This window comes from Sarcophilus harrisii, chromosome 4 (assembly GCF_902635505.1).
Source record: "Sarcophilus harrisii chromosome 4, mSarHar1.11, whole genome shotgun sequence".
NCBI lineage: Eukaryota > Metazoa > Chordata > Mammalia > Dasyuromorphia > Dasyuridae > Sarcophilus > Sarcophilus harrisii.
In genome coordinates this window covers 59,875,754-59,899,351 of record NC_045429.1, presented here as the reverse complement: position 1 = coordinate 59,899,351, position 23,598 = coordinate 59,875,754, and the positions used below count along the sequence as shown (strand labels likewise).

General features: G+C 32.6%; 1 protein-coding gene and 1 long non-coding RNA gene across 10 annotated transcripts in view; one reads left to right on the top strand and one right to left on the bottom strand.

The window, feature by feature from the left end:
- Nucleotides 1-23,598, bottom strand: part of DNM3 (dynamin 3) — a 565,331-nt gene that overhangs the window by 260,395 nt on the left and 281,338 nt on the right. The window lies entirely within an intron of this gene.
- LOC116419063 lies at nucleotides 5,928-22,913 on the top strand. Its single transcript, XR_004229286.1, has 2 exons — nucleotides 5,928-5,991; nucleotides 21,923-22,913. It is a non-coding gene; the product is annotated as an uncharacterized LOC116419063 (long non-coding RNA).

The following is a 23,598-nucleotide window of genomic DNA, read 5'->3' as shown; positions in this document are numbered from 1 at the left end:
AAATGGATAGAGGATATAAAAGATAATGAACAAGAAACCTTGCATTCTAGGAACTCACTATGCAGTTTAGGCACAAAAGTGTACCAATGGAAAAATGTTTGGAGCTTCATCCAGCTTTTGCCACTTACTCTCTGCCTAAATTTGGAGGAAATTATTTATCCCCTCTGGGTCTTCATTTTATCATCTGTAAAATGAAGAGATTAGAGTAGAAAACTTTTAACCCTTCATGTATGATACCATAAATCCAGTTGGGGAGATAAAAAATACACATTAATACTTTAATGGATCTGCAGTCTTATGGATGTAGATACTCTCTCTAGTACTGTAAATCACAATCCAGTTATACTTTTCAATTCTATATATTCTTTATAACACCATAAATCTTCTATTTAACATGACAGGGGCTGTTGTCTAGATCATTTGAGTATGAGCTAACCATTGATTGTCTTTTGTTCATACTACTTGCTCTGCCAATCTCCTTTAGGAATGATAACTTTAAATGATTATCTTTCATGCCACTTGCTCTGCAGTGTTTTCCACTGGCAATGTGCTGTCACTTAGAAAGGATCCTGGAAGATGATGGGAATGACAGGTTTTGGGGGGTTAGTTTTCTCTCAAGAAAACAAAGCAAATAAAAAACTCCCTAAATCAGAAAATTCAGAAAAGAGAAGAAAAGTGAAATGCTTTATCATTAAGGATAATTCTTACAGAAAAAAATCATTGAGGACAAACTCACAAGTCAGTCATTCCAGGTGTTTCCAACACTTACTGCCTTCCTTGTATACAAAATACAGAAATCATCCTAGGTGGCTGTAGAACCACTTTACTTTTTTCATAATTTTTTTGCATTATATATTTTACTAATCATATTCTAGAGCCCAATGAAGTACTCTTTGCCTTTTCTTGTTCCTTAGATAGTTTGTGAATTTTTTAAAAGAAAGTAAAAACAACACAAATATTCCTCACCACAAATTCATGTTCTTGTATAGCCTTAGCCACCTAAAATTAATATTTTGTTTCTTAATATTATTTTCTTTTATACTTTCTTTAATTTCATTCATTATTTTTTTTAATGTATTTGACTTTTTGCTAATTGGTCAGTTTTCATGTAATATGATTTTTTTATAGGAATGAAGTGTGATTAAGTGGATTTACAAGCAAAAATAAGAATCCTACCAAATTCTTTCTATGCTACAATGATATTGATTTGAAAGGAGGATCAAAACGGAAAATCATAGATAAATATCTTTAATAAACACTCACAAAAATTTTAAATAAAATATTAACAGTCTACAGTAATATATAAAAAGCCTATACACTGACCATGATGGATTTATACCTGAATATGCAGGGTTAGCTCAATATCTGTTAAATACTAAAGATAATAGATCACATTCATAATCAAATTAACAAAAACATATCAATGGATAATAAAATGCTGGTGACAAAATATAAAATCCATTTCTGATTAAAACTACTAGAAAACATAAGGATAAATAGACCTTTCTATAATATAGTAAATAATATTGATCAAAATCAACAGTTCAGTAGTATATGTAGTAAAGACAAAGTAGAAGCCTTTTGATTAAGAATAAAGATTTGTCCAGGATCATACAGCTAGGAAGTGTTAAGTGTCTGAGACCAGACTTGAATTCAATTCCTCCTGACTTTAGGGCTGGTGCTCTATCCACTATACCAACTCGCTGCCCCCACAAAATCATCATTTTAAAAATATCTGAACCTTAAAGCCACCGACATAAAATAAATCCATACGAATTAGTATGTTTTTAACAAAATCTAGCAGGAAGATAAAGAAAGGAAAATTCAAATATGTCCCAATACAAGTATATAATCAACATAATTAATCATGTAAATAATAATAAAATGTAAATATTTCAATAGATAGAGAAAAATACTGCATTCATGCCAAAAACAAAAACAAAACCCATCTTATATATAAAAGGCTGGAATAGAAACAAAACATTGCTTCAAAAAGGTAAATACTAGAATATGGATTCATCTACAATCCATGAACTTAAATAGATAGATATTTACATTTCTATATAATTGACTCGTAATGCTAAGGTTTTTATTTTATATTTTAAAAACACTACTCTAAGAAAGAATTCATAGATTTCACAATACTGCCAAAGGGATCTATAACACAAAAGGAAAAAAAAAAGAAATAAAAAAGAATTTCTTCACCAGAAATATAATTGGGAGTAAATTAGTATACTCCCTCTACAAAATATCATTTGATAAAGTAATGTAGGTACTAGTTATTTTGATAAGACAATAGAATAAAATCAAAAGAACAAAAAAAATTGGCAATGGGGGAAAAAACTAAATGTAAGATGGACTACTATTTAAAAAACCCAAGAGATTAGCTATAGAAACTAATGAAGATAATGGCCCAAAAAAGTTAAAAAAGTAAATCTATAAAAAGCATTTGCATTTCAGTGAAATATTAAAAAAAATCAAGGAGAAACAATAAGAACTCCATTTCAAATAACTAAATATTGCACAAACTACTAAGATATATAAAGTATTTAAATATCACAAAATTGAAGAAATAATCTTTGTTCATAGTTGACTGTGCCAACATAATAAAATTTAATTTGTTAATTAAATTCGTAGAATTCATAAATTGGTTGTACCAATAAAATTACTACAGAGAAATTTTAATAACTAGATGCAATAATAACAAATTTCATTTGGAAGAACAGAAAGTCCAGAATCTTATGGGAATGAGAAAAAATACATAAAGGAGGCATGGTGTTGTGAGACATGACATTATATTAGAAAACAGTAATAATGCCAAACCATTTTTAAAAGCAGACAAATAGATTAGTGGAACATACTAAGTCAGGAAGAAACAAAGTCAATCTAAGTAAGAGTTGAGTGTTTCATATATTATCCTCAAAATACTTTTTTATACTATGGAGACAAGTGCTTATGAACATAGATTTAGAGTGGGAAAGGATTTGAGTGGTCTTGGAGGTCAACATTTTCATTTCCTAGATAAGGATATTAAGGCCTAAAACTTTAAGTGACCTGTCCAAGATTAAATCTAGATCATTTGAATCAAAATCCAGTGTTTGTTCTTTATAGGCTTGGTCTTCCCTGTATAATTAGTTTGAACATTTAGAAGGCTCAATAATACTCTGAAACTAAATAGTATCTAAACATCCAGAGGATCTTCTGTTTTGACTATGACATTGTAATTCAGTCAACCAATCAATTTTTTTTAAACATCTATGTGTCCTGAGGCACTGTGATGCAATGTATATGATAGTGAAAGATTCATTGAAAAGATACATGTACTATGTATGTGTACACACATACACACATACACACACACATACGCAACTGCCAAACAAGCAATGTCTACTGCAGAGACCACAACTCCATTGGGCTGTTCATATTGTTCAAATCACAAATTTACCTTTGCCCAAAAAAAACCCTGTTTTACGGAGAACTCACACAAGATAAGCACTCACCTGGTGATCAGAAAAAGTAATATAAGGACACTTTCAAAGGCTCTCTTAAGAACTGTGGAATTGACTTGCAACATGGAAGACACTGGTACAGGACTGCTCTGAATGGCATGCCCTCATCAGAGAAGGTGCTGGGCTCTATTAGCAAAGCAGAACTGAAGTAGCTCAAAAGAAATACAAGAGAAGCAAATTTAGAGAATCTACCCCAAATGTTCACCTGGACTTTTTGTCTCCGACTTGTGACAGCATAACAAGTTCATATCGGTCTACTTTAATTTAACAGGGTGAAATAATTTTGGTCCTCTTCAAGAACAAATAAATGACAATAATCAACCAACTATACACACATATACACATATGTATATGTATGCATGTGTGTATAAATACACAAATCTTTCATGATACAGTTTTATAAATTCTTTTTGATGCCTTGCTTGACATAATCAAAAGTTCATGATATAATTTTTTCTTTAATTTATCAAATACATAGGAGATGCTGAGTTGAAGGAAGGTCTTTAAGGTTGCATTCTGCTTTATCAAATTTTTAAAAATCAACAAAAAATTAACCTAGTGGAATCTTGTACTCTCGATTATAATCAACTTTATGACCATAAAGAGGTCTATTGGAGAAAAAAATTTTTTGGTCCTGTTCTTAATAGGATAGAAATTCCTTCCACTGATTCAGCTTAACATGGTAACTAATATACAACTTTTAGTCAGAGCATTAAACCCATTCAGTGGTTTGACCCATTACTCTTACCCATCCTATATACCTAATTAGGTGCCAACTCATTTTTTTTACCATAATTTCTCTCATATTTGGTCCCTTCTACTTGCACAACTGTGATCTCATCAGATATTCACCAACTCTTGTCTGGACTGCTGCAATAACTTGCTAATTAACCTCCTTGCTTCAAGTCTGTGCTCTTTCTAATCCATCCTTCATAGAATTCTCAAAATGATTTCCGTGATTGCAACTCTGACCTTGTAACTTCCTTGCTTAGTAAACTCCAGTGACTACCAATAAAAATAAAATATAATTTGTTTTATTTTATCTTTTTTAAAATGTCAATTTTCATGTAAGATTTACAAGATATATAATTATTAGTAAAGTAGTACTATATGGATATAATGCATAAAAATGAAATATACTAAAATTGGGAATCCATGCACTTTTTTGTTATAATTAACAGGGTGTGATCAAAAAAGTTTGAAGACTATGAACACAGAAAAAGCTGACACTAGGTATTCCTGAGCTAAAGCACTGCGTTTTAGGTATATTAACTTGCCTGGAAGAAGGAAAGAGTAGATATAGAGAGACCAGTTAGTAATCTATTGAAAATGCTAGTGTATAATTCCCCACTTCAGTAAGATTTGGTCTTTGGAACAGATCGTAAACTGATATAACTGCTACAACTGACTACAAACTCTTAATAAAAATGCTAATTTACTAGGGATATATCCTTAATAAACAATTGAAAAAACTTTTCAATCATCAGAAAAATCCTCATTTAACTAACATAGCCAATAACTAGCCTTTAAGAAAAATATAAATACTAATAGTAGTGATATTATTTATTGATAGGATAAAAAGAAAACTCAAAGTGCTTTATAAATGTAAGCAGTGTTATCATTCTACCCAATGAACTCACTTTTTACAAGAAATTCAGTCTCAAGTACATTCCTGGATCACATGGGAAGTAAGTTTATTGATTACACGTGATTGATATTCGCTTGAATTGTTAGCCTAAGTTCTCTCTTTTACTAAAAATTATATTGTATCAGCAAGTTCACCATAATAGGAAATGTTGGGTGCTTTAATTTAAAACTCAATGGCTTCCACTAGCAGTCTTATTTGTCTGGGAAAATGTCAATAAATAACACTTTTACATGTAGTAATATTTCCTTCATTCTTCAGGATGCCATCATATCAATCTACTTATTTAAATAAAATCCAGCAAGATGGGTCTTTATATTGATAGAAAAACTTAAAGATTTTATAGTATTCTCATTATATTCTCATTCCACATTCTGACTCTTCTATTTCAATGAGTTTACTTGGAACTATGGAGACAGTGAAAAGGGGTCTCTCCATCTATATTTTGAATGCAGATGGGGATATATTAAAGCGGTCTCTTTGATGACATTTGTTTTTTCATTTTCAAATTATATAACAAATTTTACAATGAATTTCAAGTAAGAAAAGGAATAGTTTTTAAAATGAGAATCATTCACAAGAATTATTGTACTGTTTATAGTATTAATTTATATTTATAATTGATATTTTTGATCAGAGCCCGGGGATTTTAGTGATGATGATTTGCCAAAAGAATGGTAACTTGGTTTCTGATGATTGTACTGCTTTACCTACAATTTAGTTTCCAGTGATCATTTTTTTTCCTTTCCCTAGGAAGTTATGAGAGCAGGCATTTAAAACAGGCAAAAAGTTACGTCAGAAGATTGAAGAGGATGAAATCTATAACTATTCCCTCAGGTAAGAATCTACTTTTTGTTTTGAAAATGACTTCTTGTCAGTCATGTTGGTAGAGAATGGCAACATGAGATTTTGAACTAGAACTCATCTGTCTGCCATGTGGCCTAAGTTGCATCACCCTTTAAGAATAGGACTCTTTTTGGGGTGCTGGTGGCAACAATCTGTGTTTTCAATTTCAGTGACTGAGAACCAATGTGAGGAGCATGACTTATGGCTAGAAACTAACAGATTTTTTTTTTAACTCATCAGCCATTAAGCTAGATACAAGTAGATCATTCCTCACACAACTCATCCTACTTTCACTATTATTATCTAGAATCTGAAGCACACCTTACTAGTCCCCTGATTCCTTGACTCCTATTCATAAGGAAGAATTAGTGTAGAGAGAATTTTTTAGGACTATCCTTTTGGAATTTTGGAATAGAAAGCTGAGAGGCCAAAAAAATTGAGGGAAGAGGTAGGAAGACCTTAGGATAGAGGTTCTTCACGGAGGAAATTCTTAACAATTGCATTTTTTCTATATGTAATAAACCATATGGCTATATTGCTCTAAGTAGCTGTATCATATGAGTATGTACTTGTGGAGTTAGAGAGGAATGTAGCTTTAAGAAGAAAAATTCCTAACAAAGTGTCAGTGGGGTGATACAGTTTTCCAAATTATTGAATAATTGCCAACCATATTCATCATTTCCTCATCTAGAGTCAGAATGCCGACTACATAGGTTTTAATTCCTCCCTTTCTCTTTTCTGGGGGGCACCCAAAGTCATTGAATTTAGCATCAGATTGAAGAAATAATTTAGCTGAGGATTTGTGTTCAGTGCCACCTAGTGGCCAAAAAATTACACTCACTTGCTGGATAATTTAATAAAGTGGCATCCTGCCTTCTTTTGTTTTTGGGAAGGCACCTCATGAGTTGATGTAAGCTGCTGCTGCTACTGCAGCAATCCAAGTATCATATTAGTTACCCTTCAAACAAATACATGACCTAACTCACATTATATTTATTTGTGTTTTTGTATAATATTGTATAATATTGTAATATTGTATAATATTCATTTTATATCAAGTACACTAGTATTAATTTTAAGAGATCTTAACTTATTCAGTGCTATGCCAATCAAACTCCCAAGAAATTATTTTACAGAGCTAGAAAAAATAATAACAAAGTTCATCTAAGAATAAAAGGTCAAGAATTTCAAGGGAATTAATGAAAAAGAAGGAAATGAAGGTGGCCTAGCTGTGCCAGAACTAAAACTATTTTTAAAAAGTAGCGGTCATCAAAACCATTTGGTATTGGCTAAGAAATAGAGTAGTTAATCAGTGGAACAGGTGAGGATCACAGGACAAAATAGTCAATGACTATAACAATCTAGTGTTTTATAAACCCAAAGACTCCAGCTTTTGGGATAAGAACTCACTATTAGATAAGAACTGCTGGGAAAATTGAAACTAGTATGGCAGAAACAAGGCATTGACCCACACCTAACACCGTATGCCAAAATAAGGTCGAAATCGGTTCATGATTCAGACATAAAGAGTGATAAGCAAATTAGAAGAACAAAGGATAGTTTACCTCTCAGATGTGTGGAGAAATAAGGAATTTGTGACCAAAGAATAACTGTAGTTCATTATTGAACTTATAAAATAGATAATTTTGAATATAAAATATTAAAAAATAATATTAATAATAATAATAATAATAATAATAAATAATAATAAAATTAATAATAAAAAATAATATTAATAAAATAAAAATATTAAAAAAATTTGTACAAACAAAACTAATGTAAACAAGATTAGAAGTGAAGTAATAAACTGGGAAAACATTTTTACATTCAAAGGTTCTAATAAAGGCTTTATTTCTAAAATATATAGAGAAATGACTCAAATTTATAAGAATTTAAGCCATTTTCCAATTGATAAATAGTCAAAGGATATGAACAATTTTCAGATAAAGAAATAAAAACCATTTCTAGTCATGAAAAGGTACTCTAAATCACTATTGATCAGAGAAATGTAAATTAAGACAATTCTGAGGTAAAAACCTGGAAAATTTTTTCTAATTTTTCCTTTTTGATTTGATTTTTCTTGTGCAGCAAGATAATTGTACAAATAGGTATGCATATATTGGTTTTAACATATATTTTAACCATGTTCAACATATATTGGATTACTTGCCATCTAGTAGAGGGGATCAGGGAAGGGGAGGGAAAATTGGAACACAAGGTTTTGCAAAGGTTAATGTTGAAAAATTTTTTCATGAATATGTTTTGAAAATAAAAAGCTTTAATAAAAATTGTTTCACCATTCTCCCTAGCTCACTTTGATATCCTGAAGATATTTCTTTATTTAAAATATTTACTTAATTTAGTAAATTTTTTTAATTTGCTCATATTGAATTAAAAAGGGAAAGCTCTGGGGAAAAAAAGATCATAACTGAGGTCTCAGTTGTCTTTCTTTCATTATAAATATTCACATCTTTGACCAAAAAAATAAGCCTACAAATCTGAAATGTTGAAGTTATATATTAAAATTGACAACTAATCAAGACATATAAATGCAGAATTTTGTTAGAGTTGAAAAAGTCAATAAGCATTTATTCATTTTAATATCTCAAATATACATATTCAAAGCAAATGATGTATAGTTACTATTTAAGCACAATAATGAAGTTTTTAATGACATTTTTATATTGTTGAAGAGATAATTCTCTAAGTTTTAAGGAAAAAATTGGGTTGATTGATAGACTTGTTTTTTTGTTTTGGGCTATCAGAAGTCTGTGGTCCATGGATCCCTAGAGTTCCCAAGATGCTTTCAGGGAGTCTGAAGTCAAAACATAATATGAAAACATTATTTTCTTACTAAAATCCTCCTCCATTTTCCAACTTCATATCTGCGTGAGGCTGGATTTTCTTCATAGACTTCAACCAAAATACTAATACATCACAACAGATTAAATGGAGAAGCAAAAAAAAAAAAAATGTTTTCCATTGTCATAGAGAGTTGTTATTGCCAAATCCAAGATGATAGAGGACTAACTATAGATGAAGTCTTCTAGATAATTTTGATTATAGATGAAATAATTCTAATTGAAAGTCAGAGTTCAGAGTACTACAAAGTCTTTCTGATGATATTTATAATTTTTCAGAAGATTTTAAACTAGCTACACTCAAAAGTAAAGCAAGTGCATGAAGAATATCTGTTAACTCAAACTAGAAGCAGTTGAATGGATTTCCCAATCCCCTGTTTAAATGGTGAGCCTTAAGAGTTACCAGCTAAGGTATATTCTAGGAAGAAAACACACAATGAATCAGCTGAAACATGTGATGCATACATACATATATATGTATATATATACACATATAAATATATATACTATAAGGATGTGTGTGTACATGCATGTGTGTACAGAACTATAGGCATTTGGGATATGGTAAGAGATATTTAAAAAGCTACAAATGCATAGTAATTCTGCCTTTGGAAGTATAGTTATGAAACATGACTTGCTCATGATTATACCCTTGTTAGAAAGCAAAAAACTCTTCAACAATGGGCAAGGTTTTGGGGTGCTAGGTTTACTCTGAAAAAGGTTATTATCCCTTGTGTTGTTCCCAGAACTGTCCAGGGCATTCATGCCTCTAACCAAGGGATATAAAAAAAAATGCAAAAGGCAGAGTCAATATATATATATAATAAATAAGATTAGATCAGTCAGATGCATTCTGTAACATTAAAGAGGTTTAGATACTCGTACCAATTACAGCCATCTGAAATAAAACAGGGGGCAGGAATAAGTACCACCTTTTCCTTTTCTTCCTTTTTTCTTCTTCTGTTCACCCTCTAGATACTTTAGTGAGTATCCTTATTTTCCACTTGTCCCTTTAGCTTTCACTGGGTTTGAAAAGGAAAGCTGCAAATGATACTGTTGCTGTTCCATGTCCTGCCACTTCCTTTCTGTGTGTTCTTTCTTCTGGAGAGATTCTTTAATTTCCTTAATGTCCCCTCTTCTCAAAGTGGGAAGAATTGCAAGTCTATATACCTTTAATGATTTAGCTCCACTTTCAAGGGAAACAGAAGGATTGTGTGTGTGTGTGTGTGTGTGTGTGTGTGTGTGTGTGTGTGTATTTGTCTATCTCAGGGTCAAGATCTAAGATCTTATATAACCTATGATTCTATGGAAATATCATAAATGACTGCACATTAGCTTTGCAATGTTACCCATCTTTATCACTTCATTAGGGACTTTTGCTTCTGAAGTATACAATAGATTTAAAATATATTGAAAAGTGCACAAGAATCAGTTCTTCCCAGAAGTAGAATCTTTTCTATAAAACTGTGGTTTGCAGAACTTAGATGAGATGAAAAAAACTGTACTCAATGAAGATGCAAATATCATTTTGTCAGGAGGTCTCCTTTGTGGGCTGCAACTTTCCCATGCCCAAGAAGAAATGGTTTGTGTGCCATCTTCTATTTTCATCACATAGTTTGATATTGAAGTCAACATTGGAGTCAGTGTGAAAAAAACAATCCTAAATTCTGACAATTATTAACTTCAGAGGAAGAAATACAATCCTGGGGGTGTCAAATATTTGGATATCTGTCTGCTACTATATTTTCTTCCCCTTTACTACAGACTACAGAGAAACCCAGGTTTATGGACACATTCTAACCTGAGATTCCACTCTCCAAAAAAACTAGTCGTGAGTAACAGTTAAAATCCTCTCAACTTTAAAAAAGGCAGTTTTATAAAAAATTTAGTTAGTAAGCAATGAACATTGATCCAACTCTGTTAAAGGAATGAGGAGGATTTTAAGATAAACTTAATTATTTGTTTAAAAAATAGTTTATTTAAATTATCAAAAATGGTACTTTTAAAATGCTACCTTTGACCTCTTAAGTCAATTCAAGCTTACTTTTACATCTCATTTGAAAGGTAGTACTTCTAAAAAATACAGTACCCATTTTATTATGAATTTTGGCTCAGATAAAGGATACACCTGCCACTAGTTATTAAGTATAGCCACTATCCAGCTGTGGTTTTCAAGCTGAACATTTTTAAATTGAAATTTAATGTAATAGCAAAAAAATACTATGCTAGTAGCATATCTTAATTATAATTCATTCTATGATATTCAACATAAATCAGGAATGAAATCAGGTAGGTGTGGGGAGAAAGGAAGAATTTTTATATATGAAATTCAGTTAGTCTTTTAAGTTTTACAAAGTACAAGAACCAATAGATTCAGCAACCATTTAAAGAATGTGTATACATCATTTTTTAATATAAATAAATATGTTCCATGGGGAAACTTTCAAATCATTGCCTTATGCTGAAGCTAGGAAGTTGTGGTTAATTTAAAATAAAACACTACTTTTCATGCTTATTCTATATCTTTCCAATGCTGATAGTTTTTATCATTTACAACATTTTATTGAAAAAAGGGATTAATAACTCTTTCAAAGACACGCTTATGAGTTAATTAAAAGTGTCTTAAATGTCATCAGACAGACAACTAAAAAATGTTTTGAAAAATGAATTTCTTAAATGACAACAATGAATAGCTTAATACATTTCTTCCCTTCCAGCTCTGGCCTCAAACATAGGCCAGGATATATGCATGAACAATTTCTTTTCCCCAAAGGATTTTTAACCAAACTGAAGGAAAAAGCTACTGAAATCCTCACTATATCCCTAAATTTTACTCTCAAACTAACAAGGAAGTTATTTTTCCCCAAATGCTTATCTCTACTCACTCCTCACATAATCTACTCCCAGAAAGAGTTTAGAATAAGAATTCCATTGTAACCCTAATTAAAACAAATGTTTCCGTTTTATTTGTTATATATCAACAGAAAAGAGAAATGACCATCCATTCCACTGAGGTATAAGAAAAGATTGAATCAAATTCTTGTCTTCTTACAGGATTGTATGTGATGAGATCAGATTACTTAAATTTCAATATACCATTACTACATGGGATTTTAAAATTTAATCCCTTTGCCATTCATTTTAGTTTTAAATAGCTTGTTTATCTCCTTCCTGCTAGCCCAAATTTAAACAAAGAAATGGAAAGCAGATTTCTTTAAAGTAGAGAACTCCATGTGGTTTCCATATTTCTCTCCATTGTGGTTTAACAGTACCACATTCATCTGAAAAAGTCTTCCCTGAGTATGAATTTAAAGTGAAGCTTCACTTACAGTATTTCTTAGCAAATTCTAAACAGAGGTTCAAAAAACTATTTCAAAGATTAACAAAGCAATTCAAATATTGCAACCCATTTTACATATTAATTGCATTTGCAAATATAATTAAGTACATGGTAGTTGAAAGACTCTAAAACTGGGTACAACCTAGTTTTAATTCTTAATCATTCTTTATTAAATACTACTTTTCTCTATTGTTCAAGATGCTATTGTGAGATTATCTTAACTATTTAAGTAATCATGAAATATTGAATTGAGAATCTCTTAGGCATGAGTCCTTAGCTCAATGTTGTGAAGAAGACAAAGAAGTGAACGTTATGGCTTATGGAATTCAAAGCTTCAAGGAATTCAAAAAAATCAAGCTAGAGAAAGTAGGCATACATTTAGAAATTCAATAATGATTCAGGAAAGTACAATAGAATGACACAAGAAGTTAGTTATCCACTGCCAGATGAATGGTATACACAATAGGGATAGAGATAGGGAACCTACAATTCCATTGGGAAAAGGTATTTCTGGGGGCAGCTAGATGGCATAATTCCTTCCAAGGAATTCCAAAGTTCTTTATATATTGTCCCAGAACAAGATATTCAGTTTTCTATTTTATATAATCACAGCCTCAGGGGGAAAAAAGTAAACAAGGTTCATGGCAATAACTTTACAAGCCCCCCAAACTCCATAAGTAGAGAAGTTGTGCTCTACCCCCTACCACAGCAGCATATCCTAAAAGAGGCCCCAGGTCTTCCAACATCTCTATGAAGTTTGAATCCCTTGAAACTGAGGTCCTTTAAAAAACAAACAGTTCTCTAGTGAAACACTATGGTCACATATTGTTTTATAGGCAAAGAATATTCATATTAGTGAATAAAATGTAAAACTAATTCTTCCAAGTACGATAAGCAGAGTAGAAAAAGCATACAGAATGTCTGGCATCTAGGGGGTGGGGTGGGGAAATAATCACCAATCAGCCACTGTAGAACCAATTAAAAACAATGGCTTTGAAAACCAAACATCAACAAAGCAGGAGCCTTTACCTCCATACCAGAAAAAAGTGCTTTAAGATACTTCATTTGGATAATTAATAATAGGGCACAAACATTATTTCTGAGCAAACTTGCTAAAAAGTTCTATGAAGTGAAGGATTCAATAAAACTCTCATAAGGACTAATAGACAAAATTCATAATAAAAGGATGAGATTTTTAAAAAATATTACATATGCCCAAGCAGCAATTACAAATTTTTTTGATAATCTTTTGGGTTTGTTAGTAGGTTCCAATGGTCTTAGTGGTTTTAAACCATTAAATCTTAAAGATCACGTGATATGGACTTTTAAGTTCTTACAATTACCTATAAAGTTTGACTTTTCATCTATACTCATCTATACTCCAAAGAGCATTTTCATTAAATTTTCAGGAAAACAAATCATTATTGTCTATAAGGAAGCATTGGATAGTGGAAATAGAGTTAGCTTTGAAACTAGGAAGATTTGAGTTCGAGTTTTGCTCTCAAATACTAGTTCTGTAACCATAGGCAAAGCATTTGATCTCCTAACATTCACATTGGTTAACGAAATGTTAAGCTTGTAAAATTATAGCAATGAAACTTTTTCAGCCATCAAAACTTGAAATTACACTAAGACTTTAGGGAAATACCCTACATAGAGAACCATAAAATATATGTTCTATATGCAAATTTATTCACTTGGAAAGGGGAATGGGAGATTTTGCCTTGCTTTCTTTTTAATTGCTTTAATTTTTTTTTTTTTTTAAACGCAGGGATGTGATGTTTACTACTTCAGCAAGTCACATAATCTCCAGGGCCTTCCTTTTCCTCATCTGTAAAATAGATTTAAACTAAATGGTCTTTGAGAGTATCCAGCACAAGATTTATGTACCTCTGGGCTTTACTGGATATTTCAAGGATCTGTGATTCCAGTAGTGTAGACATCCCTTCCCTTGTAGATCTCAAGAGATGGTCTTTAAGAAGTGCCATGGATGAAAAACCATGATGAAGCCAATGTAGTTTTACTTACTATAATATATATATATATATATATATATATAATATTATACTTCAGTATTATTATTGAATTACTGAAGTATATTACATATATGTATATATACATACATTTACTTCTACAACATGTTTGATCTATAATCTTCATTTTGGCACTTAATCCCATTAAGGTTTTATTATTTTTATTGTATCTTCCAGTGTTCCACTCTGTTGTATGATTCCACTTCCTAATGAGATTATAAACTCCTTGAGGCCAGGGTGTGATGCCATATATTATGTTTTATCTCTCAGTGTTTAGTATAAAACTGAGAAAATGGTTTATTCAGTTTTTGAATGAATGATTCCTTTTACAAAAATTCATCTGTCTTTCAAGGAACAAGCAAAAAAACAAGATTACCCTCATGATATTTATATACTTCTAGAAAACAGATTTTGATTTTATAAAATCTCTATAATATTATCTAATATTTCATGATAATATGACTTAGGCAAGCTGGTTACCTTTCAGAAAACAGAACTCTCTGAATAGGAAAAATTAAACATAATTTACAACTATGTAATAGACCTTTTAAACATATGCAGATTTTTATAAAGTATAATGTTTTGTGGTGTGTTCAATTAAATTCCAATGGTGGACTTTTTGTATTTTATATGAACAAGATAAGTTTACTCTTTTATATGTGCCTACCTAAACATGTTTTGAGACTTAAGTAAAAGTGACTAGCTAGATAACTGAAGTGAACAAAGTATGGGTGAGCTATAGGACACATGTCAGCTACATGTGAAATTTCCATTTGCAAATCTGTACATATGGAGGCAGGCATAGCCAAATCCTGTAGGACAATATTATGCAAGCTCCTCTTATTTGCCTCAAATACTTGATTTATTACTGCAATACTTTTCTACAGTGAAACGGGTAACATCCCTCTTTATACAATAGGACTTATTATTCTAAAACATGCTTTACTTTGACGCACACAAAGAAAGAATAGCCAATGTCTACATATCCATGAAGAATAATTCTCTGTAAAATGGGGATTAGGATTATGTGGATCTTACATTTCCAAAGTCATTACAGCACCTGGAAATAAAACATCTTGTTCTGATCCTCACCTTGACCCTATGAGGTAGGTAGAGTGTATATTATCATTTCCTCTCTGCAAATGAGGAAACAGGCACTAAGAATTTTAAGGATTTACTTGGTCAAGATCATGCTCACAATGAGTGGCAAATCTGGGAATGAAATGCAGGAAAATTCTGATTCCTAATGCAGTATTTGACATATTACATGTTTATTTCAATGTCGTAGTAAAGAAATAAGATTCTGGGGATGCCAAAATATATTACGAGGAAGTATATTAAACCTTTCAGTGTCAGAAAGTGATACCATATACCCGTTAACCAAATGAGCCAGCACTCATTTTAAAGTCTGATTGTAACTCGGAATTTCAGCTGGAGTAGACTAGAACATAGCACACACATGATGTTCATTAGCTTGTGAGGCTCGAGGAAGCCAGCAGACTGCATTCCTGGTCAGTTTTTTACTTGAAGCCTGCATGAAAAGGCTAGCAGCAATTTGCCACCACCCTCTTTCACTTGCCCTCCCCAAAGATTCCACGACATCACTGTTGAAATTACACTTGAAACATAAATCATGAATGTACACCCATGTGACTTGTATTTGATCGAGCCAAAGATTTTCAAGATTTGCCTGCTGTGTGTATTATGTTACTGAAATGTAGAAATAATTGAAGTGCAAACCATTCCCCAGACAAAACCAAAGAAGCAACAATAAAAGCACCAATAATTTCTTTTTCCATTGACCTGAAGAAAGAATGTTCATAAAAGATATACTATTCGTGGTGGGGCTTGATTTCTGAGCATACAAACTCAGCAATGGAAATCCCAGAGGGGAAGAAACACTTGTTTGTAGCTTATAACTTAATCAGCCTTCTGATATACCATGCTTTTTAATAATTTTTTTAGAATTATAAAACTAGTGCCCATTTTGCAAACATTTTTATAGTTATTTTTCTATTCCTTTTATGACAGGGAAGCACTGACAATTTTTCTCAAAATGTTTCCCCTTTAAATCACACCATCTCTCTATGGCTCCTTTCTATCTTGGTCTGTGAGGAAACTCCCATTTTCTGAGACCCTGAAGACATTTAGTGTTTCTTTGGCAGAATTAAGATAGGAAGGAAGAAAAGAGAGAATGTGAATTAAGCAACAAATAATATTTTTTTTTATTTAATGTATAACTTTATAAATTTAAGTCCTTTAGGACTAATAAAATAGGAAAAGCAAAAACCTCAATTACAACATTGCTTCCTTTTAAATATTTCTAACCCAGGCAACATAATGCTAATTAAAGTGGATACTATTTTCCCTAGTTTGTAAATGAACTGAGGTCAACTAGATTTGTATCATTGTGAATCTGCAACTAAGGAAGCAGCCTAGCTAGGCTGGATCCTGAGTTTCACAAAGGATTATATGACAGATGGACACAGGATGTGTCCTGATGATTAGCAGGACAAAAATAAGCAAGTAAATATGGTTAGTCTGGGTTCCCATGTTTATTTCAGTAGGAACAATGTGATAAGATGATTGACAGCATCTTGACTTGGAATTAAAATGGACATATATAAATAAGAATTAAAATGGAAAATATTGGGGGTCCTCGTTTAAGATAAAAACCAGTAAATACTTCATTACAATGTTACTTTGACAGACACATTCAGAAACAGTTAAGCCTGATGAAAATTCAATTACTGTACTGAAAAATCTTACTTCCTGTTACCAAACTCGTAAATATAATAAATGCATTATACATTTTTTAATAAATTACTACTTTTACCCAGAACTACCCAGATTAATGCATTTTAGGAGTATGGTAGGAGATTTCTCTTGAAAAAATAAGTATAGTTGAACTAACAAGGATGTGGTATAAAGAGTATTGAGTCTACAGATAGAGAACATGGGTTGAAATCTCAATTTTGCTACATTTTATGTATGATATACAGGACAGCAAGGTGGCTCATTGGATAGAGTACTGGGCTTGGAGTAAGGGAGATTCATCCTTCTAAATTCAAATTTGACCTCAAAGACTTACAAGCTGTGTGACGCACTATAAAATGAGCCGGAGAAGGAAATGACAAATCATTTCAGTATTTTTGCCAAGAAAACTCCAAAAATCATCATAGAGTTGGGCATGATTGCAATGACTGAACAATCTATGATATAGTTAACCTCTCCAGGTCTCAGTTTCTACATATGTAAAACCAAAAGTTTGACCTAGAAATATCTCCCAGATCTTTTCAGATCTAAATCCTTTGATTCTGTGAGAGTTAGAAATTTTAGGCTTGATTTTAGGTACTGATTCATAATAATTGCTTGACTTCAGAGGAGAAAATTCATGCTACAAATGTAAATAAGCATTTTTGCAATTTGTTGTCTTAAGGCATCTCCTAGGAGACTGAGAGATTAAGGATCTTGTCCATTTGCATAGACAGCCATTCTGCTTCAATCAGGTTTTGAAATTTTGAAATTTTGAAATGAACCTCTTTTAAAATCTAGCCCTATGATTTCATCAGTAGCTAAGTCCCTGTGTGTCAGATATGGAACATCTTTTCACCAATGAGGAAATTATAATGTAGTTTTGAATTTATAATTCTAGAGAATTCTCTGAAACACCAAAAGTTTTATGACTTGACTAAGCTGTGGAGCTAGTATGTATCATAGACAAGGCTTGAACCCTCTAACTCCAGGTCAGCCCAGGCTATCACTCAAATGTGTTAGTAATAATAGCAATTTCTCTCTTTGAAATTTAAAACCAATGACTTTTTTTGAATTTCCTAAGTAAAAAAAGCATAGGAGGATATACCAAAAAATGAATATTCATGGTTCTTTCCCTTCAAGACTCAGAGTTATTTGGAAAAACAATATATTCATATGAAAAGGCTAAATAAAATACAAAGTTCATATAAGAATTCAATAAATTCAAGCAATGCTCAGGATAGTCTATGATTCATTGTTAAATTAATTGGTAAATGGTACAATAAATTTATGCTATGAATTCAAAAAGGAGAGAAGATCCTTTTAGATCAGAAGCATGTGGCAGAAATATATATATATATATATATATTTACATATATATTACATATATATGAATTAATATGTATATGTATATAAGAAAATTTTTCCTTAATGAATAATGTGTTATGTCTGCATTTGCAGGTGGGGTAACCAGTCTCTATCAAGAAGCAAATAAAGCTTTAGGATGCTGAATAGCTGAAACAGTTTTCATTTTTCATGACATTTTAAAACAAATTTTGTTGCACAATCATATCTGTCCAAAAATTCCCTTTGACCAACATATATGTGTGGATGTGGATGTGTATAAGTAATAAGCAAGTCTGAAGCATAAGCCCCTCAAACTCAAGAGCTGACTCTTTGTTCTGTTTGGCTTTACTTTTGAGGCTTCTGGCACCTTGTAGGTACATAAATAACATGTGGATTTATGGGAATAGAAATGGAAAATATATCACATGCCACAATCAAATCAATGTCATGGGTTAGCCATGATTTCAATTTCACTGAACACTCTGGGAGTATAAGGATTATGTCTTGTCTAAATGTGTTCCCCCTGGGACCAAGCATAATGTTCTACACATAGTAAACATTTAATATGCATTGTTGGAATGAATAAACTGAAATTTCTTGATCCTAAGTTTGTTGTACTTTACATGTAATGGTTAGAGAACCTAAAAATCTCAGTCCTAAAAGGCAATTGAATTCATGCAGAAATGCTCTTCTGAAATTATATGCTTAAGAGCCACAAAAGCTTTCTAAATTCTCTCTGTAGAATGTTGCTAAAAATAAATTAGCAAGATATCATGTACATTTGACTAGTTTTGGTCAATCCTATGTATTTTTACTTGAAACATATAGTACTTTTCATTCAGACAGAATAATACCCAATTTGAAGGAATAGATTATTATGCCAAGGCAATTATCAGTCACAGAATAGTTCCTAATCTGAATTTGATAAGTATGGAGCCAAGGGAATGGGGGAGTTTCTAACCTAGAGTTCCCTAACACAAACAAAATTGCACCTAAAATCAATGAGTGAATAAATAGTTGGATGAATTAGGGTACTAGAAGCTGCTATTAATCAGAACCACCTTTCATTTGCCTTATAAGAAATGTCAGGAAATTTCTCTTCAAAGAAAAATTAATGGCCAAGAGAATCAGTTGCAGAAATATGTAGAAAAATAAAATTGAATCAGGTTGCATTCGGGTTGATTACTTTCCTCACTTTTTCATAGTCCCATGTTTTGTGATGAAATGTACAATTACTGGACAAAGTCGAAGTCCTTATGTCAAAATGTTATATCTCAGTTGTTCTTCCATATTCCGAGTATTGTAAAAATAACAATAGAATTTAAAAGGGAACTCAGTTACTGGGACTCACCATTTTCAAGGGCAGTAGTAATAGATATTAAAGAATATATTATGTGAAAGGATGCCAATGGATTTCTCAAAAATATTATTTGGATTAGCTCAATTGAGGAACTTATATCTTTCTTTGAATTTACATGTCCAGGCCAATTTTCTTTGATTAAATCCCAGACCACAGAGTAATAAACATGATAATTTCTTGTACCATATTGAATCATCATCATAAACCCCTAAGACATTATAATACTTTCAAAACTGAAGCTCTGCACATATCTTTTAGTTGATTTTGAACCTTTTTGTGAGGCTTTTATTGAAGAAAAGGCATTTCATGAAAAATAAGTGCTATGTATAAATCAGGGCTCATTTGAACCTTTTCAAGTAACCTACACATAGGAAAAAATTGTGTAGGAAAAACCTGCACACACAAAAAAGATTTATTTAAAAAAAAACATAGAAATTAATTGCCTTCGCTATACTTAAGGATTTTAGAATTGCAGAGAATGGAAGGAGCTATTCTGTGAACAAAATAGATGGTTTGGTGGATTGCTCAAAATTAATTAACGACCCTACTCAGGATTTCCCCCCCCCCCCAATATTTCAATATTTGGAAGGATAATTAATCAAGTTGTTACTTGAGACAACTTTAGCTTTTATCAGAGATCCTTGGGGATGAAAATAAGAGAAGGTTTCATATTCTGAATATTCAACATGTAATGGTGATGAAAGAACCCAAAGGGAGGACCAGGGGAGAAAAATGAGATGCCAGTGGGGAAATATCTTTAAATGTATGGTCAAATCATTCTTGGCAAACCTCACCAGATATGGTAACCTTCACAACAAAACTTACCAGTAGAATAATGCCACCTAGTACTATTACAACAAAATACATATATTAAAATAGAACCAGAAGTTACCAGTGAAAAACAATGCCAAACCTAATAGCACTGATCTACCAGAAGCAATTTATTATGACACCAGAAAGCGCTCTTTTCATAGTAGAGGCTTGAAATGAAAACTTTAACGCTTCTTTAAGGCTTGAGCTATAGCACAGCTTGAGCCAGCCAGCCAAAATAGCTGAGGGGAAATGGGAAGGCCACATGTGGAACTAATTACTCATGTCGAGGCTATGACAAAGAACATTTCTCCAGACTTTTCATGGGGGCTTCACTTTCAGGAAGTAGCTATAATGACTGTTCGAGTCTAGAGCAGCCTGCGTGCTGCTGACAGATCCAAGGGGAGGAGGAAGAAAGAGAGGAGGAGGAAGAGGAGGAGGAGGAGGAAAAGGAGGAGGAGGAGGAGGAGGGGGGGGAGGAGGAGGAGGAGGAAAAGAAGGGGGGAGGGGGAAGAGGAAGAGGGCGAAGAAAAGAAAAAAGAGGAGGAGGAAAAAATGAAAATGAATCCATTTGCCTTTTTTGATGAGTAAATACCATAGAACAAAACTCCACAAAAAAGTCTCCACAAGCTTCCAAATGAGCCCTGACTTACACCATTCACTCCTCTGGCATCTGTTTCTATCTCCTCTATGTTCAAATTTATTTTCCAGCATAGAGGAGAGTATATGTCTGCTTCTACTTTAACTCACTTTCAGTTGGCTAGAGAGAAACAGTACATCTTGACTCTTTTTTACAGCTTTTCCATACTGGGGCCCACTTCCTGCCCAGTTGAGGAAAAAAATCTGGCCTGAAGATGAAATGACTGCTTAACATTACACTAGAACATCTGGTACCATTTTATGCACAGACCCATGTCTGAGAGCAGGCGATTCTAGCGGTCTCTCCAGCGGCACAGTGCATACCCAAACCTCCCTAGGGTGACATCATCCCATATATGGACTCTCAGGCCCAGCCCTCCCCCTTTTCCTGGTCCTAAATTCATTGCCAGATCCCCAGTCTGCTGCAAATGTGCCACGTCAAGACTGGAAATCACAGCACTTCAGTGTGATTCAGTCGGTGCTCCAGAGTACAAGGGGAAGCAGAAAGCAACCCCCTGATGCAGGAAGGGAAGCTTTTCCCAAAGACTAAAGAAGGATTTAAAATAAATAAATAGAAGCGTCCGGAGATCCTGCTCCGTCGCCCCAGTGTTCAGACTACCTGTTCAGGACAATGCTGTTGTACAGTAGTCTGCACATTGGTTAGACTGGGCAAGGGAAAGCAGCGGCATGGACTCTTGGGGACGCAAGTTGCTATTACAAAGGAGAAGACAATTGTTGCTCCTTTTTCAGATCTCATATCCAGTATTTTTCTTCACAGGTTTTGCACACTAGGGAATAAGGAACGATAAGGGACCCCATGGAAAAAGGAGGACTTCAGAGTTATGCGGGGAAGACCTTCGGGTAAGGCCTACTTTGGAAGCACACCTGGCCTCTGACCTGGCGGACTTAGGTGACCTCTACCTTCTTCCAGTCATCTCGGCGAGAAAGATGGAGCTTTGATGATTTACTTATAGCCTATGCAAGAAAGAGAGGTAGATATGATGATCTGGAAAGGTGTCTGTTGGATACTTAGAAAGGTATATGTGTATTTCACGAAACTTTGTAAATATTATATACCTTCTAAACAAATTGAAGTTAGTCACTTAGGAAACACGTTTTGAAAGTAATTTTTTTTTTTCCAGGCCAAAATTTAAGATGGAAACTGAAATTGTTGTAGAGTCTTAGAAATAATGTAAATGGGCTAATTGACTTATAAAAGTTCATCCAAAGGATTTTTGACTTAAATTCTTCAATAAGGATTTGTGTGTATATTTTAATAGCTAGAGTTGGTTGGATCAACTTTGGATAAAATGAAACAATAATACTGTTTCTAATTCTACTATGTGAGTGGAGGTACTCTTCTAAAAAATTAAAATACAGTATTTTTTAAAGTAACTTTTAAAGAAAATAGAGGCCAGAGATAAAGTTCCTCAGAACTGATATGTGTGATAGAACATAAAATATACCAATATTTTTTAAGTATTTAATAATAAAAAAAGAGCTTGCCAAGCTTTGGTCAACAGACAATGAAGATGAGACTAGCCCAGAAAATATAGACAAAAAGAGAACAGATGATTGAGTGAGCAACATAACAAGTCAAAACAGAAAATAAAATAACCCTGTGACTTTAGGTCCTAATGTGCATCTGTGTATTACTGTAAGAATTTAAGAGTGGTGAATGGCGACTAGTCAACTACACCTTCTTACCGATATTTTGCACTATAGTTATTCCTCAGAGCATTTAAAATGATAAGTTACTTTGTCTTGGATCCCACTGATAAAAAAGGAATTTGTAAAGGAGGGCAGAAGTTTTCGTTGGTGAGTTTCCAGGAGTACTGGAAGAGAAGAGGGATTGGGTGGTGGGGGGAGGAGGAAAGTCCTCAAGCTGAATGAAATCCCCAAGGAGAGAATAATACAGAAAGTCTGGACTGCAATATGATACTTGGTGAACTTTAAAGTCTGGTCCCTTAAAGTAAGCTGTGGTAACAAAGCTAATATGATCTACAAAAAGTTAAAATAATAATAATTATTATAATGGTAATTTTAATAATAATAATATGCCCTAAAACCTTTGATACATTAAAATATCTACTGTTAATTTTAATGTGAAAATGAATATCATTTCTGGATTTTTTTTTCATTTTTAAATTCTTTAAAGTTATCTCTGCAGAATTTCTAAATTTAAAATGTGACTTTGTGATGAAAAAAATTACAACTCCTGAACCCAGTGATCAAAACTCTCCAATTCTGTTTTTTTTATAAATTGCAGATACCTTAGAACAAATGTCTCCAAAAGCAAACTATCCTTATTGCTTAAAGAAAACATAATGATTATTTCTAATCTAATCAGCAATTTGAATAGCAAATTTTAAAAGGAAGGCGAATTTAGTTATCTTCTCTATTTATTTGACCCAATATTGACACATTTTTGTCTATGAACTAATCACTTCTTTA